Source organism: Passer domesticus, chromosome 6 (genome assembly GCF_036417665.1).
Source record: "Passer domesticus isolate bPasDom1 chromosome 6, bPasDom1.hap1, whole genome shotgun sequence".
In the NCBI taxonomy this organism is placed as follows: domain Eukaryota; kingdom Metazoa; phylum Chordata; class Aves; order Passeriformes; family Passeridae; genus Passer; species Passer domesticus.
This window is the reverse complement of record NC_087479.1, coordinates 32,274,069-32,289,693: the sequence shown is the minus strand read 5'-3', so window position 1 is coordinate 32,289,693 and position 15,625 is coordinate 32,274,069. Positions and strand designations below refer to the sequence as shown.

Below are 15,625 nucleotides of genomic sequence, written 5' to 3'. Positions count from 1 at the left end.
TCCTGGGCGCACGGCGGGCCAATCGGCGGCGGCGGGGCAGGAAGCGGGAGGCGGGAGCCGGGTGGCTCCGGGGCCAGGGACAACTTTCCGCAGGGGCCGGGGGGCGGGGGCGGGCGCGCCCGCGGGCCGGGGGAGCGGGCGGGCGCGGGGCCGCTGCCGCCCGGCCGCGCCGCGAGGGGGCGCTGGCCCCTCGGGGCCTGCCGCGCCGCCCGCGGCCCCACGCGCCGCCCGCTCCCGTCGCCTTCCCCGCCGGCAGCGGGAGCCGCGGCGAGGCCGCCGGGGGCCCTCGTTCCCTCAGCCGGCCGTGAACCGCGCCTGGCAGCCGCTCCCGCCTGACCCGCCGCCCGCTCGGCGTGCCGGCCCTGCTCTCCGACGCCGGGGCCGGCCGCGCACCGGCGCGGGGAGAGCGCTGGGGGCGCGACCCGCCACCCGCACCTGGCGGGGCCCTGGAGCAGAGGGGCGCCCAGACGCCACTGCCTCCGGCTGCCCTGCTCTGCTGAAAGCATCCTTCGCTTAATTAACGCAGTTCACTTAATGAGACCTTCTCTGCCTGCCCACTGGTTCCAATACACAGCACACAGGACACTGGGTTCACAAAAGGGCAATAGCGTGAATTCTCGTCAGCCCTTCCTGCCCAGCCTTGGTAGAGCCGGGCCCTGTGGGGGCAGAGAGGACAGAGGACGGCAGGCTGGAGCAGCCGGGACCTGCTGTCTCCTTTCCGCTCCTTGTCACTGGGGAAAAGTGTATGGGGATGACCCTCAAACAAGTTGGCCTTAGGAATGAAATGACTATCGCTGTAGTGCAGCTGAGACTCTCCCATAGCAGCTTTGTTTAATGAACAAACTGACTAGCACTACTTCAGCTAAGCATTTCCCACGTAGTATGAATTCCAGGTAACAGGAAATCGAAAGGTTAAAAGGTAGGCTCCTTACATCATGTCATATTCTGAATGACCAAAAGTGACTTGAGCGTGTGAAACAGCTTTGAAGTAATTGAATTCCAAAAATGGTTAATTCCTCTGCATTCCCTGGCTCTTGTATGCTTGGCATGTGCTCCCATGGAAAGTGGAGTGTCAGTGAACGAGAAGGACCTAGTCAGGCAATTGCGTGTGTGGTGAGGGAAAATTGGAGTGAGCAGTGACTGAGCTGGACTCTGAACTGTGTAAAATGCATCACACAATTGTGCTGGCTAATGTATGAGGAGGAATTACTGCACTACGGATTATCCTAGGAAATGCTCTGGGAAATTCTTGACCCAAAGAATGAGATAGCTTCAGAATTGTGTATATTAGGGCAAAGCCAAAATTATTGTCTGCCTTTTTAACTTAGAAGATAGAGTATACCGTCTGAAGTAGGCCTCTTTACTGTACAGTGATTCATAGAAGAAAAACCTCAACTGTCTCAAGATAAAGAACAGAGAGAAGAGAAATGATGATGATGATGAGAGTTGTGCCAGTAAAAAAACCCTAAAAGATCAGCAAGAGCAAAGATACATGGACTGCTCTAACCTGTATTGGTTTAACTCTTTATGCTAGTTGAGATAATTTTTCCCCCTTCTTGCAATCAGTATTCTCAGCATAAAGCTGAGGAGCACAGTGAATTCAGTATCATATATCACAGAGTATTTCACTTCTGTAACTGTAATGGTACAAAAAAGAACAGCTTATCTGTTAACTGTTTGCTGGATAAGTAATTGGTTGGTCACATCCAGTGGGTGGTGGTTAAGGGCTCCGAGTCCTGATGGACACGAGTCTCTCAGGGGTCTGTACTGGGACCAGTTCTATTCAATGTCTTTCTCAGTTACATAGGTGAAGGGATCATCAAGTTTGCAGATGACACCAAGCTGAGTGGTGGAGTTGACACACCTGAAGAATGCAATACGATCCAGATGGACTGGGACAAGCTCAGGAACCAGTCCATGGAAATCTCACGAGATTTAACAAGGCCAAGTGCAGCGTGGTGCACCCAGGTCAGGCAAGCCCCAGTATCAGCACAGGCTGGGGATGAGCAGGTCGGGAGCAGCCCTGCCCAGAAGGACTTGGGGTGCTGGTGGGTGAGAGGCTGGACATGACCCAGCCATGGGCACTCCCAGCCCAGAGAGCCAAACGTGTCCTGGGCTGCATCCAAAGCAGTGTGGGCAGCAGGGGAGGGAGGGGATTCTGCCCCTCTGCTCTGCTCTGCTGAGACCCCACTGCAGGGCTGCATCAGGTCTGGGAGGACATGGACATGCTGGAGTGACTCCAGAGGAGGGCCACCAAGTTGATTAGAGGGATGGAGCACCTCTCCCACAAGGAAAGGCTTAAAGAATTGGGATTGTTCAGCCTGTAGAAGGCTGTGGATTGACTTTATTGTGGCCTTTCACTACCTGAAGGGAGCCTACAAGAGAGCTGGAGAGGAACTTTTTACAAGGGCATGTAGGGGCAGGAAAAGGGGTAATGCCTTTGCACTGAAAGAGAGTAGATACCAGGATGAAATTCTTTATTCCATCTCTGTAAGGCGAGGCCGGATGGGGCTCTGAGCAACTCAGTCTAGTGGGAGGTGTACCTGCCCATGATAGAGGGAAAGTAAAGCAATACTGGAGTGTTTTGCCCACCACAATTTCTCCCTCTGAGGGCAATCCAGTCCCTGGAAATTGATGTGAGATGGTATTGAATAACATAAGGGTCTGGCCACCCTCCCTTCTAGCTACTGTAAAGAATTAACCCTGTCCTGGCTGAAACTAGGACAGTGGCTAAAGTCAGATGAGAAGGATCTCGCCATTTATGACTTTCTGTGGGCTGCCCTCTGTTGATGTGTATTGTCCTGACAGTAAGGAGGCTAATGGTTGCCTACCAAGGGGAGGTAGATAGCTGCTGGGGGAGTGTGGATTTCAATGCAGGGCATAACCTTTCCCCCTGGGGTAGAATCCAGGACATTGCTGTTTGGCAAATCTGTGCCATATCTGTGAAAGAGTCATTCCATATAATTTGGAGTAAAAAAAATACTTTGGTGCTTATGTTCTTGACAAGAATACCTTGCTTATTGTTCTTTCTTTCTTTTTTTTTTTTTCCTGGCATATTCTGTGTGCTAATCACAGCTGTAATCTGCCTGCATGCACAAGGCAGATTGGCTGTTTTTGGTTTTTGAAGATCTTCCATCAAAATTAGACCTTCTCCCATACCAAAAAAAGTGTGGGGAATTGCAGTGTCTGATTAATGGATATCTACCTCATTGAGCTGAGCCCTTACCCCTTAAAAAAAACAGAAGTGTTTTAATTTCTTCTCAACTGTATGGGTGTGCAGCACGTTTGTTTACTAAGAGTCAGATTTTGGGGTTTTCAAAATGTACTACAATTTAAAGAGAAGAATATACTTTAAAGGGATTGACCGAGAGATAAAATTTTGTTGCAGAGTTGCATATAGTTTTGTACCAATGTAAGGCCAGTAGCACTTTTTTCTTCAGAAAAAGTGAAGCCATTCAGTAATTTTTAAGCCTTTTTCCCCCTAGAAGTAGAAAACATTTATTTTAAAGAAATATTTAGAATTTGCATCATTAACCAAAAAACACTCCTGAACTCTATTCCTGAAACTAAAACCAAGTTGGTTTCTTTTGTCTGTGCGGGCATAAAGAGGAAAACCCTAGTATTCTGTATCAAAAGGCTTTTTCATGTACTTCTTTTGTAAGTAGCAGATGAGAAGTAACTGTAGATATATGCATGTAGTCTCTGCCTCAGTGAAATATTTCTAGTCAGTGAATCATTAGAGCATGTATTCAAATTCAAGCACATGGTAGAGTTTCCTTGGTTTTCATTAGAATTCTTGTGGACATACTTGTGGACCTGCGTTTTCAGATGTTTTATTCAGCAGAGGTGACCATAAGTACATGTTTGTGCATTTATATACTGGGATCTTTGATCCTCTGAATTGAAAGAGAGCTGTTCATTTACATCCATTAGCAATCTGTGTCCCAGTGTGTTTTTGTGAGTTGTAAACAGGCAGCTGCAGAGCTTATATTCCTCACAACATAATCACAGACAAAGTGAAAAAGAGATTTAACTTTTTGTTACCTATCAGAGCATCTCCTGTCTCCATTAACTTCATATGACACAATCAGGCAGGATTGATTATGTGCAAGACAGAACATACACATTTTGCCACAACATGAAACCTCACTTGAGCAAAATACCATATCACATACAAATCTTTACCCTCTTCTTTCCTTCTTTTAATTAGGCAGAAGCAATCAATTATTTGCAGATCCAATAGAACACTCTTAAAAATGCTGTTAATTACTTAATATTGCATAATATCTTCCAATCATCAGGAAAAAAAGCATTGAAAGATCTGTGCAATACATAGCTGGGTGTTGCTGGCAGTCATGTGGTAGAAAAAACAAATAACTTGTATATTAAAAAAGTACTGTTCTGTCATTACATAACTTGAAAGATATGTGTTTAAAATAACTAAGAGAATTGATGAATAAACAGTAATGTGCTTATGAGAGGGAAGATTAACTTTGTGCTAGGAAATGGTGTGCCTGGAGTTTCTTAAAGGCCAGTTGCTTAAAATGGAGTGGCTAGAAGGGACAGAGAAATATAAAATAGAAAGCCTGGTTGGTAATTTCCAGTGTCCTCTCTGTTTTATCGCAATATGTGTAGTTCTCTGCTTTTTCTCTACTTGCACAAAAACTGTTAGTGCAATCTATCTGTATTACAGTCTGTCTTAGGAACTTGGTCTAGAGTTAAGATTTAGACAAAGGATGAACTTCACAACTGAGCTGTAAAATAAATACTGGCATTTGGTCATTCCCTTATTCTGCACAAGTTTCTGTGCAGTTTGATGCAGCAGCACATTAGGAAGAACACAGACAAAGAGATTCCATTTCATCTTGAAGAAGGAGACTGAATAACAAAATTGCCTGGTATAGTTATTTTCAGGCTTTTATTGCAAACAATGCCTTGGGGGCAGGGAAGTAAGATGTCTTGCCAAGAGATTATTTTGAGCAAATAAAATGATCTATGAAATTTATGACTAAGACTCCTTGACACACCCCAGCTGAAACTCCCAAGCAGTCTGCTCCTTAGTGGAACTGAAAGCCACATAATGTATATACATGAGGTGAAAAGTGCATAGAAAGTATGGGTACATATTATGTCTAGCCTTTTCTTTATCCCAGAAGTCATAATTGCTGTGTTGAATACTGCAAAGCCTTTCCCATTCCTGTAGATTTCAGATACATAATTAGCCCTGTTGACCTGCTTACACAAAGTCAAAAATTCTACAGAATCAGGTTCTTACATGGCTTTATTAGAAGTTATCCTGATTTTGTCTGGGACAGAGTTAATTTCTTCCTATTAGCTGGTACAGTGGTGTGTTTTGAAATTAGGATGAGAATAATGTTGATGACACCCTGCTGTTTTAGCTGTTGCTAGGTAGTATTTATATTGAGCCAAAGACTTTTCAGCTTCTCACCCCACTCTACCAGTGAGTAGTCTGGGGGGGATGAAAAGCTGGAAAGGGATACAGCCAGGACAGCTGGCACTAACTGGCCAGGGGAATGCTCCATACTATGTGGTGTCATGCTTTATGGTAAAACTGGGGAATTGGCATGGGAATGGTGTCTCACTGTTTGGGAACTGGCCGGGCATTGGTCAGTGAGTGGTAAGCAATTACATTGGGCATCATTGTATATTTTAATTCTTACAAAAGTAATAACAAATAGCAGTATTGTTGTTATTATTTCTCCTTTCTTTTCCTGTCCTTTTAGTCTTTATCTTAACTCATAGATTTTATTTGTTTTTCTTCTGCTTCTCTACCCCATCCCACTGATGGGGGGAGTGAGTGTTGTGTGGTGTTAAGGTGCCTGCTGGGTTAATCCATGACAGAAATACAGCCTGCTGTGACTCATGCTTAATAAATTCAAATCACATATAGCATTATATCTATATCAATTACAGTTGTCTCTCAAATTGTGTCACTTTAATTACTTTAACTGTTGGGAATGGAAGGAAATTTTGAGAAAGTTGCAGTTTGCTTGATACTATAGTATTGCCAAGTTGCACAGCACATGGAGTAGAGTAAGCTGTTCTGAAGAGAGTCATGCAGGACTGAAGAAGTCTGATGTGTAGCACATACTTCCCTCTTTCCCCTGAAAGTATAAAACTAATATTTTCCACTATCCAGACACCTTGACATTCTCTGAAATAAAACCTCTTATAATATCTGAAATAGGACAGTCTGACAGCTCCAGTAACATTAGAGACATCAAATAATTTGATCCTTACTGAGGAATAATTCTTATGGCCCTTTTGAGGCTTCAGACTTGGCCTCCAAAATAGAATGAAAGCACAAGCAGTGCTCTGCAACAGTTCAGCCTAGGCATACTTTCACTCAATATTTGGAAGTTCTCTAGGAAATTACTCTGGGACACATGGGCCTTGAAGTTACAGCCTAGTAGTAGCCTGTACAGCCTTCTTTTAGTAGCCTTACTTTTTTAGCAAGCACTTTAACCTAACAAACACATCAGTGAAAATAGTTCCTAGGAACTGAGAATGTATACATAAAAAATTACTTTGTCTATGATTTGAATGGGGGTAGATTTTTTTTTAGCCAAATTTTGCAAGCAGATGAGACATCTGTGATTATGCTCTGTGTCTGTTTGTATATGTCTGTGTAACAAATTACTCTCTTCCTACTCCCCAGATAACTTTAAAACAGTTTTCAAGTACAGTCACACAAATTCAGCAGAGGAGCAGCATTTTAAAGGAAGTTCTACCAGGTCTTATGAAAATTGGCATCTGAGTAAAGAAAGACGATCCAAATTGGGATGCCACTCGGAGGGATCTTGACAAACTTGTAAGGTTGGCCTATGCAACCCTCATGAAGTTCAACAAGGCCAGGTGCAAGGTCCTGCACCAGTTTTAGCGCAATCCCAAGCATGAATGCAGGTTGGGCAGAGGACAGATTGAAAGTAATCCTGAGGAGAAGGACTTGGGAGTGTTGATGGCTGAGAAGCTCAGCATGACCCACCGATGTGCACTTGCAACCCAGAGAGCCAGTCACATCCTGGGCTGCATCAAGAGAAACATGGTCAGCAGGTTGAGGGAGGAGTTTCCTCATCTCTGCTCTGCCCTTGTGAGATCCGACCAAATACTGTGTCCAGCTCCGGTACTTCCAGCATAAGTAGTTTGTGGACCTGCCGGAGGAAGCCCAGAGGCGGGTCATGAAGATGATGCGAGGGCTGGAGCACCTCTCCTATGTAAACAGGCTGAGAGTTGGCATGTTTGTCCTGGAGAAGAGTTGGCTCCAAGGAGACCTCATAACTCCTTCCAGTACTTAAAGAGAGCTTAAAGATGCTCAAGTACAGCAGACTATTTCCAATTGTCCAACATATTTTTGTAAACCTTTTGTTCAGTTTAGTTCCACAGCTTCCCCATGCAGCTTGCTTACACCTCTCTTCTTGTAGAGTTGCTTCTGTTCGCAGTACAGTTTTCTGTATTGGAAATTACTCTGATTTGTTCTTGTCCTTCCTTCAGGAGGCATACAGATTGGTTGCTGTCCCCTTGCAAGCAATCTTGTACACATGAAAGACTCCTATCATGTCTTTCCTCAGTCTTCTAGACTAAACAAAGCCAATTTCTTTAATCTCTCTTCATAGTTCATATTTTCTGAACCTCTTCATCTCCACTTTGGACTTTTTCCAGCTTTTCTTTAGCTTTTTTGAAAAGCATGGTTATAAAAACTCTTATGCAATGCAATTCTCCATCTAAAGCCCTAATAAGACTTAGGGAAAAAAATTAGTCTCTTATGTATAGAATATTTCTGGTAGCATGTATTGGCATGGCAGTGGTCTCCTCTTTCTTTCCTTAGATGTTAGTTTTGCAAAGTGTCATAGCATTAATTTTTATGCTGCCTGCGGTTTAATACAGGCCTCCAGTCCTGTCAATGTTTTTTATTGTCTTGCCAGTTATTTTTGCATTATATTTAACTTCTTGTTCATATATACAGGAGCTGGTCTTCGCTGTGATGAATTTCAACTTAGTTTTTTGTATACAAGACTGTTTATAAGGTAGAGCATTTTGCATCTTAACATGGTTTAAGGCAAGTTTGCTAAGGTAAGTGAAGACCAAGAATCTGTTATAACTGCACAGAGCAAGCCAGCAAGTCTTGGTGGTTACTGTCAGTATTAGAGCATTTATTACAGAAGTACTCAAGAATATTCTTCAAATATTTGTAGACTTATATTATTCAATTACGGGGCTGGAAAACAGAGGCATGAAGGAAGGCCTTGACAGTAAGATTTTTAAAAACTGCAAGTCTAAATTTGGTGTCCCTGCAGAACAGCCTTGGATGTATTGGCCAAATGTAAACTATTTGCTTCCTAAGAATGTCTGATTTCCTGCAATGGTAAAGGCGTCCAAACTTGAAGGCCGTTTGGAAAATTTTGTCCAAAGGAACCTATCTGAAAACATCAAGCCAAGGCATAAACAAGGCATAAGCTGGAATGTAATTTGAGTGTCTGTATCTAGGAGTACATACTATCTTATGTCTTGGCAACAGGTCTGAAGTAAAATATACAGCCTTGCAGCTATGCTTAGCTCCGGCACAGCACTAACCGGCAGCCTCTCTGTACCACAGCTGTGCATGCCTAGCTGGCTCAGTCTGTGGCTAGAGTTAATGCAAGACTATCTCCATTGTTCATTCAGACAAACACTGAATCTTTGTTTTCAGTCTTTTCCTCAACAGGTAGACAAAGCACTGTACTGCCTCACATTGGCAGCCTAACATTTTTTGTTGATAAAATTAAAGATTTGAGGATACCAGCTGCAATTTTCTCTCAGAAATTTTTAACTACCTGTAGTTTCCCAGTGCAAAGTGGTGCCAAATGTACTTACTGAAAGTATAATTCATCAATGCAGAATCTCCTTTAGATTGCTGACCACTGTATGCAATTGTGCACATCCAATGTCTTTGCACACATTCTCAAGCATGTACTGATTTAAATGATACCATTCTTAATCCAAAGTACCTGTGCTTTCTGGACACTGTGGATTCTATCTTTCTGCTTTTCTCTTTCACCGCTAAATTACTGATTGAGAAACAACACTCCAACTTTACAAAGTTTATCTCTGAGAAAGTGTGAATTTCAGTGTGTGTATTCTCCTCTTATGGCTCTTCCTGCAAACATGCTCTGTATGCTAAAGAGGCCTAAAAAAACAAATGCTGGCTTTGTAGCTCTGAACAACTATTTTATCATGCTAAAGACAGGATAGTATTCAACATACAGGTGCAAGAAAACTGAAACTGCTAGAACATGTTTCAGAGTATGACCAATAGACACCAAAGCCAGGAAAAAGTACAGCCTCCAATTCACTTGTAGAAACATAAGCAGGTAAAGTATATGCATTTTGCATTTAATAATGTATACATCCTCAGGCAGAGATAAACAGTATTTCTGCTTTTAGATAAAAATAGACAAAAAAATCAGGAAGATATTTTGTTTCTGGAGTTCATAACTCTGCATGTAGTTTTTCAGTTCATCATATGCTAGAAACTTGCTCCTGTGTTGCTGAATAAATCACTCTATGTTGCTTTGTGTTTGAGGTCTTATTTCTGAGCCAGTGATACCCCACACAAAACAGCCATTCTACGAACAAGTAGGAAGACATTTTTAATAGAGCTTTCAGGAGTTAGAAACTAAAAAGGCAGTGGAATGTGGTATGTGGATTGGCATGAAAAAGTAGGCAACTTTCTTTTTTTTTTGTTGGAAGGTGTTATTTGAGGTCAGGTAGCCCATGTAGGCTGAAGGGGAAAAAAGAAAAAAAAAAGGCTAAATCCAATCCCCATTGCCTATAATACGTTAAGGAATGGGGTGTTTGTGGAGCAATTTTCCAGGCAGTGCAGGTCATGATTTTGGAGGCAAGCATTTAAATTTATTAACTTAAACTAGAAACAAGACTTTCTGCGTGGTTTTCTGCACCCCAACATGCCTGACCATAAGGTTGTGAGAGAGGGTTAGCTTTAACAGATTAGAATGTGCCAGTAGTCAGAGGTTGCTGTCCCAGTTATGACCATGATTTTGGGACCTAGCCCTGAATGAGCTAGCTGCTGTTGACTGCATTATGATCCGCATATTTTTCATGTCTAGTAGATTTCAGTCAAAACACTCTGGCTCTTCTTTAAGAACATTCTCAATAAGGGGAATATTGGTAGCCACATCATGTTTTGATGGAGAGGAAACACAAGTCTTCTTCATTCAAAAGAGATATCCTGTGTCTTGAACTTCTTCATATATAAACAGGATAGTATCATATTAATAGGTTAAAGAGGACTGTATAACTGAATACATAAAACAAAATTCAGAAAGTGTGTATATAAAGGTTATGGGGTTTTTAGTTGGCATATCAATTCTGACCACCAAAAGGAAATTCTGACAGGGTTTATAATACATATATTGATATGTTTATGGAGGGAATGCTAGCTGATGTATGGTAATCCACCTGCTTTTAAAATTTGTTGGCTTATTTCTTTCTCCTGTAAATGATGCTTTAAAGACACTAGTTTGTAGTTGTTTCATCATGCAAGGATGTTAGCGACACCATGAATATCTTCATTTATTTCCTTTTTATAACTAAAGCAATTTTATAATTGCAAAACTCCTTTTTAATTACCATTGTTATTTCAACAGTTGGAAGCTCACCCTGTTGTGGAATGTTGGTTTTGTTCTTGATACTTTGCCTTCCCAGCTTGTATAATTCTGCATAAGCAATTATCAAAATGTAAACTTGTCTAGCAACAAAACAACCACAGAGGCTTCAACATAAAGATGGGTAACTGTAGAGTCAAGTAGGAAGTGAAAAACTTGAACCTGGAAGGGAAAAAGGAAAGGAAGAGAACATTTATAAGTACACTTGGTGGGAGTACAAAGGATGAACAGCCTTCCTATTTGGCCCTTGTTCTTCACTTGCTTTGATTGCCCTGTAGAAGTCAAATCAATTTTTCATTCCTCAGATCACCCATCAATGATGTCCACACCACAAATGGTAGGATAGCTATGAAATAAATACAGCATATCAAAGGTACAATACTGTTATGAATTTAGAGCATTAAAAAAATTATATCTCTGTCAAATAATACATTGCTTAGATAGATTCCACCAGACTTTAATTTATGCATTTCAGTCAGACGCCAGAAGGAAATAGGAGGTAATGTGTTGTACTAGTTCACTAGAAAAGTGCTTCAAAATAATTTAAGGAAATGCACAAGGAAAATGTAGTGATTTTTTTTCTGACAGATAGGTTTTGCCCTTCTTTTAGAACTGTATTGTTACAGTTCTAAATTACTCTTTTCTGCTCCATTCATGCCTGCAGTCCTAGACTCAATTTATTGAAACTATGAAGAAATACATATTTTCTCAGGATTTGCAACCAAACAGAATACATTCCCAAGAGTTTCAAAGAGGTTTCACATCTAAAATGTTCAAATAAATCTCTAGTCATAAGAATGCATAACCAAAATACTGTAAAGGCCATTTTACTAAAGAAAAAAATCAAAACTGAAGTTTTGAGAAGTGGAGATTCTTCACAGTGGTGAGAGTTGGCACATGCAGTGGTATTAGGAAAGGAAAATAAGCATGGACAGTATAAAAAATTTAGAATGACTAGGCTTTTAATTTTGTTCGTAATTTCAAAAAATAGCTAATCTTCACATAGAGAGGAAAAGAAAAGCCATAGTTTTTTCATTAAATTATTTTGGGAAAAACAACTACTTTAAACTTTCTTCCTTTCTGTTCCTGAGTACAAATAAATGCCTGGCTGTATAGGTAGTCTGAGAATGGTACAAGTACAGCATGTGCTTACAGGGTGTGCGTGGTAAAAATGCACTTTATGAACTGTCTGTAGGCACAGTATTAATTTAATGAATACTGTCAGCTAGAGTGTTAAGTGCAGTCTGCTTACTGAAACATTTGGAATCTGCGCTGCTGAGAATGTGACCTAAAAATGTTGCTTTTAAACTTTTATATAACCTCATCTTGACCTGGCTGCATTTCAGCTGAAGTTTTCAACAGTCAGTAACTTACACTGTTTCATGTGAGCAGCAGGGAAGACTTCAGACTGAGGGACAGCAAGTTGAGAAATTAATTGTCTAAAAAAGGGAGGAGGAAAATGATGGAATGAGGAAAACATGAGAACAGAATTGCTGTGAAACTTGGTGACGATGACAATAAGATTATTCTTATTGTTTGGTTTTACCCTGTGCCCCATAAAACTTTAATCCAATCATGTGGGGAAAGGAAAGTAGATTACTGTACAAATTATTCATGCAAAAGAACATACACTAGAACACACTTTTTTAGCAAAAGTGTTTGGGATCAGCACTCAGGATGTGCAGAATAGGAACACATATTTGGTTTTGTAAAAGACCTCAGAAAGAAATACTAAATAATCCTCTTGAGATGGGAGGAGAATCACTGTTAGAATGAGTGTGTCATATCATCTGAAGAGTAGTGGTTATTTGTGTGTTGCAATGGCCAGAAAAATGAACAGTTGCTCTCTTGCTGGAGAACAATACTGGTAATTTTTCCTCTGATGGTGGTCTTCTAAATTTTTTTTTCTCCTGTCTGGTTTAGAATATGGTACCGTCTCTGATAATTTGTTTGAGGGGTAAATGTATCTGCAAAGATCAAGACTCTGCAGTCATATGAAATCATTAACAGTTTTTTTCTACAAAAACCCTCAACCAACCCAGATTTTCATGTTGGCACAAATTCAATCATTAATTGGGTTTTGTTGCCGTTAGTAAATTGAGCAAGATAGTATTATGCTTTTTGAGGCAGGGTTATTGTTCCAAATAAAAGTCTGTTTTGAAGTTCTGTTTGGGTCAGAATTTGGTAACCGTTCAAAGGAGATGGGAACACATAAAATGAGGAAAGATTGTAAGAGTAAAAATCTCTGAAATTATTGAAGTATCTTAGGATGACAAGGGGTTTGTCTAAGAGAAACTTTCTATAACTTTTTCATCTGTACCTTTTGGTAAAATAAGACTTCAAACATTGGTCAACCTCAGGTTTTTTGGGGGCATTTTGCTGTAGCATTGATGGTCTAATGTGATTTGCAGCTGTATTCCAGTGACTTTCAAAAACATAGAGAAACTTGGTTGACATATTGGGTTGTCAAACTAAAGGTTGACATATTTTCTGGAGATGAAAATTTTGGCTCTAAAGTTCTTTTAGGTAGTTTTGGCAAATGTTTTCCGTGGTCTAGAGTGCCACACTTATCTATGTTATTTTTATGAATGAGATAATAAAGGGAGGCCTTTGCTGTGTCTTTTACAATGTCATTGACCTTGGTTAGCCAGAAATACACTGAAAAATACACACTGACAAATATTATTTATCACTCCATATGACAAGATAAATGATCTTTTATTTTTTTCTTCAGCATGTAGTTTTGGATAGCCTTGTGATGGGATAATCAATGGACAAAATGCCATACTTCAGTTAAGTCATCACATTGCCACTGGAAAATCATCTTGCAGCAAAAGCCTTTCCTAAGTGCTGCTCACTTAGAAATTTCTAAGCGTGTTAACTAGCAAATACTTCTTGGAAGTATCTTCTTTATGTGAATTAAGACAAGATGTCTTGCTTAATGTCTTTCCTAGACTGGATTTTAGAGCAGAAGCCCAGTGTGACAGTCTGAACCAGCCAAGCATTTCTTCTTTAAGCGCGTGACAATTACATGTGACTTTTGACATTGAACAGCAAGGAAACTTGGCTTTTATCCCTATTAAAGATATATTCTGATGATAGACTCAGATGTAAAACAACCACAACTAGGTATTTAGATGGGCAGGGAAGACTGGTGCAAGATCTTACCCTGGTCAAAATTAAGTTTAAATAATTAGGATCACAAAATGCCATGTAAAGTAAAGGTTTTCTTGGTGAGGTGCCAAAGATATAATGGCTGAGAGTTCCAGAAAAAAGGCAAAATTTTGTCCTGTGGCTTCCCCCCCACCCTTCCCCCGTTTTCAGGATATATGTATAATTTATGGTGGCACTTCTGTAACCTTAAATGTTCTGTGTTCTAGAATTCTTAGGGATGTTCTCAAACACACACATATGCACAACTGCCTACTCACCCTCCAGAAGAATCAACACAGCATGTTGCATTAGTCTGGCAGGATTACATTCATTAGATGTTCATTTTTGCTCCTGACCTTTACCTACCCCCTCTCCTTTAATTTTCATTGTGAAGAAACAGCTTTAATAGTGGAATTATTTCTGGACTAGTTTACCTCTTTAGCATATTGTCTATGGACCTGTTTACCTTGCAAGAATCAATGAGTCCCATAACAATGTCACAGAGCACAATGGCCTGGAATGAGCAGTAGAGAAACTCAGGACTATTAGCCTGGCATAGGGAATAGCAATGGTCAAAGACTTGGCAGCTTATTTGAGCTGGCAAGAGATTGAGAGCTGCTGCCAAAAAACCCCGCTGAGACCAATTTCTGAAAAAAAATCAGAATGGCCTGCCTGAGGAAACTACTGTGTCCATCTGTCATGTGTTAGATACTGAGAGTAATCCCAATGTCTACTCCAAATGGTTTTTAAAAGCAGAAGAAAATCACTTTCCAAGATGCAATGTCCAGTTTTTGAACCTGGATGATGGGAGATGTGGTCTTCAGCACAACTGAGATCGATGTAAAACTGTTAGGCAAATACCCTCCTGATCTGCCAGATCCCAGCTTCTGGGCCTGGAGGACCTCACTGGAAATTTATATAATGGGTAGTTTTCAATGTGGAGACCTCAATATGGAGAGAAGCTTATTTTAAGTTTTGATAACAACTGCAGAAATATATATGTGTTTATTTGACACATTTATCCCATTTCTTTTCTGGGTGGCTGTTTAAATTTTTAGGCTGAATCATTTCCTGTACTCCTTGTGTGGGTCTTTTTTACTTTTTTTTTTTCTTACTGGGAAATGTGCAAAAGGCCTACAGCTCAGTCAGGATCTTGCATCTTTCCTCCCTTCTGTCTTTGAAGGCTTACTCCAAGTGTTGTGATTTGTCAGCTAATTTAAAGTCAGATTCTAATGTTTAAACTCAGAACCAACTTCCCCCTCAAAATAGTCGCTTGCAGTCATGAGTAAGAGCCTCATATCAGCCTATTGTTTTTTATCTTGGGAAGTGAAAATACCGATTTCTAGCATGGCAGATGGCAATTGTTAGTTATGCACTGAATTTTCTTTTGCTTTTTTCTGTCCAAATGTCAAACAAACCAAACTTATTTCATTTTTTCCCAGTGTGGATTTTTTCGGAGAGGCTATTTGGACTTGCCTTTGACCACAGTACTCTTGGCAGGCTTATAATAGACCTATAAACTCTCCAGTTGTGAGCGGCTGTTGGATGAAAGCATCAGTTTAAAGAATAGTTTCAGGGTATTCGTAGGAAATTCTGAAAGTCCTCTGACCCGATAGATTTTCACACAGTGGTTTTTGCATCACTGTCACATTTTCTCTCATGATTTCCCCATTTAGTCCATTTGAGTATGAATCTTATTAACATATCTTTGTTTATAATTGTATTCAAGGCAAGAATGTGGAAGAATTGCAATTCCAGAATGTTTTAAATCCAAATTACATCAGCAAAGA

At 40.6% G+C, this 15,625-nt stretch overlaps 2 long non-coding RNA genes across 2 annotated transcripts in view; one reads left to right on the top strand and one right to left on the bottom strand.

Annotated features, from left to right (window-relative positions):
• Positions 1-267: 267 nt before the first annotated feature.
• Positions 268-8,806, top strand: LOC135303026 (uncharacterized). Its single transcript, XR_010364568.1, has 2 exons — positions 268-1,968; positions 6,680-8,806. It is a non-coding gene; the product is annotated as an uncharacterized LOC135303026 (long non-coding RNA).
• The window catches only part of LOC135303024 (uncharacterized), a 313,352-nt gene continuing 304,939 nt past the window's right edge, over positions 7,213-15,625 (bottom strand). Inside the window, exon 7 of the long non-coding RNA XR_010364564.1 lies at positions 7,213-10,844. This is a non-coding gene — a long non-coding RNA (uncharacterized LOC135303024). The remainder of the gene's footprint in view (positions 10,845-15,625) is intronic.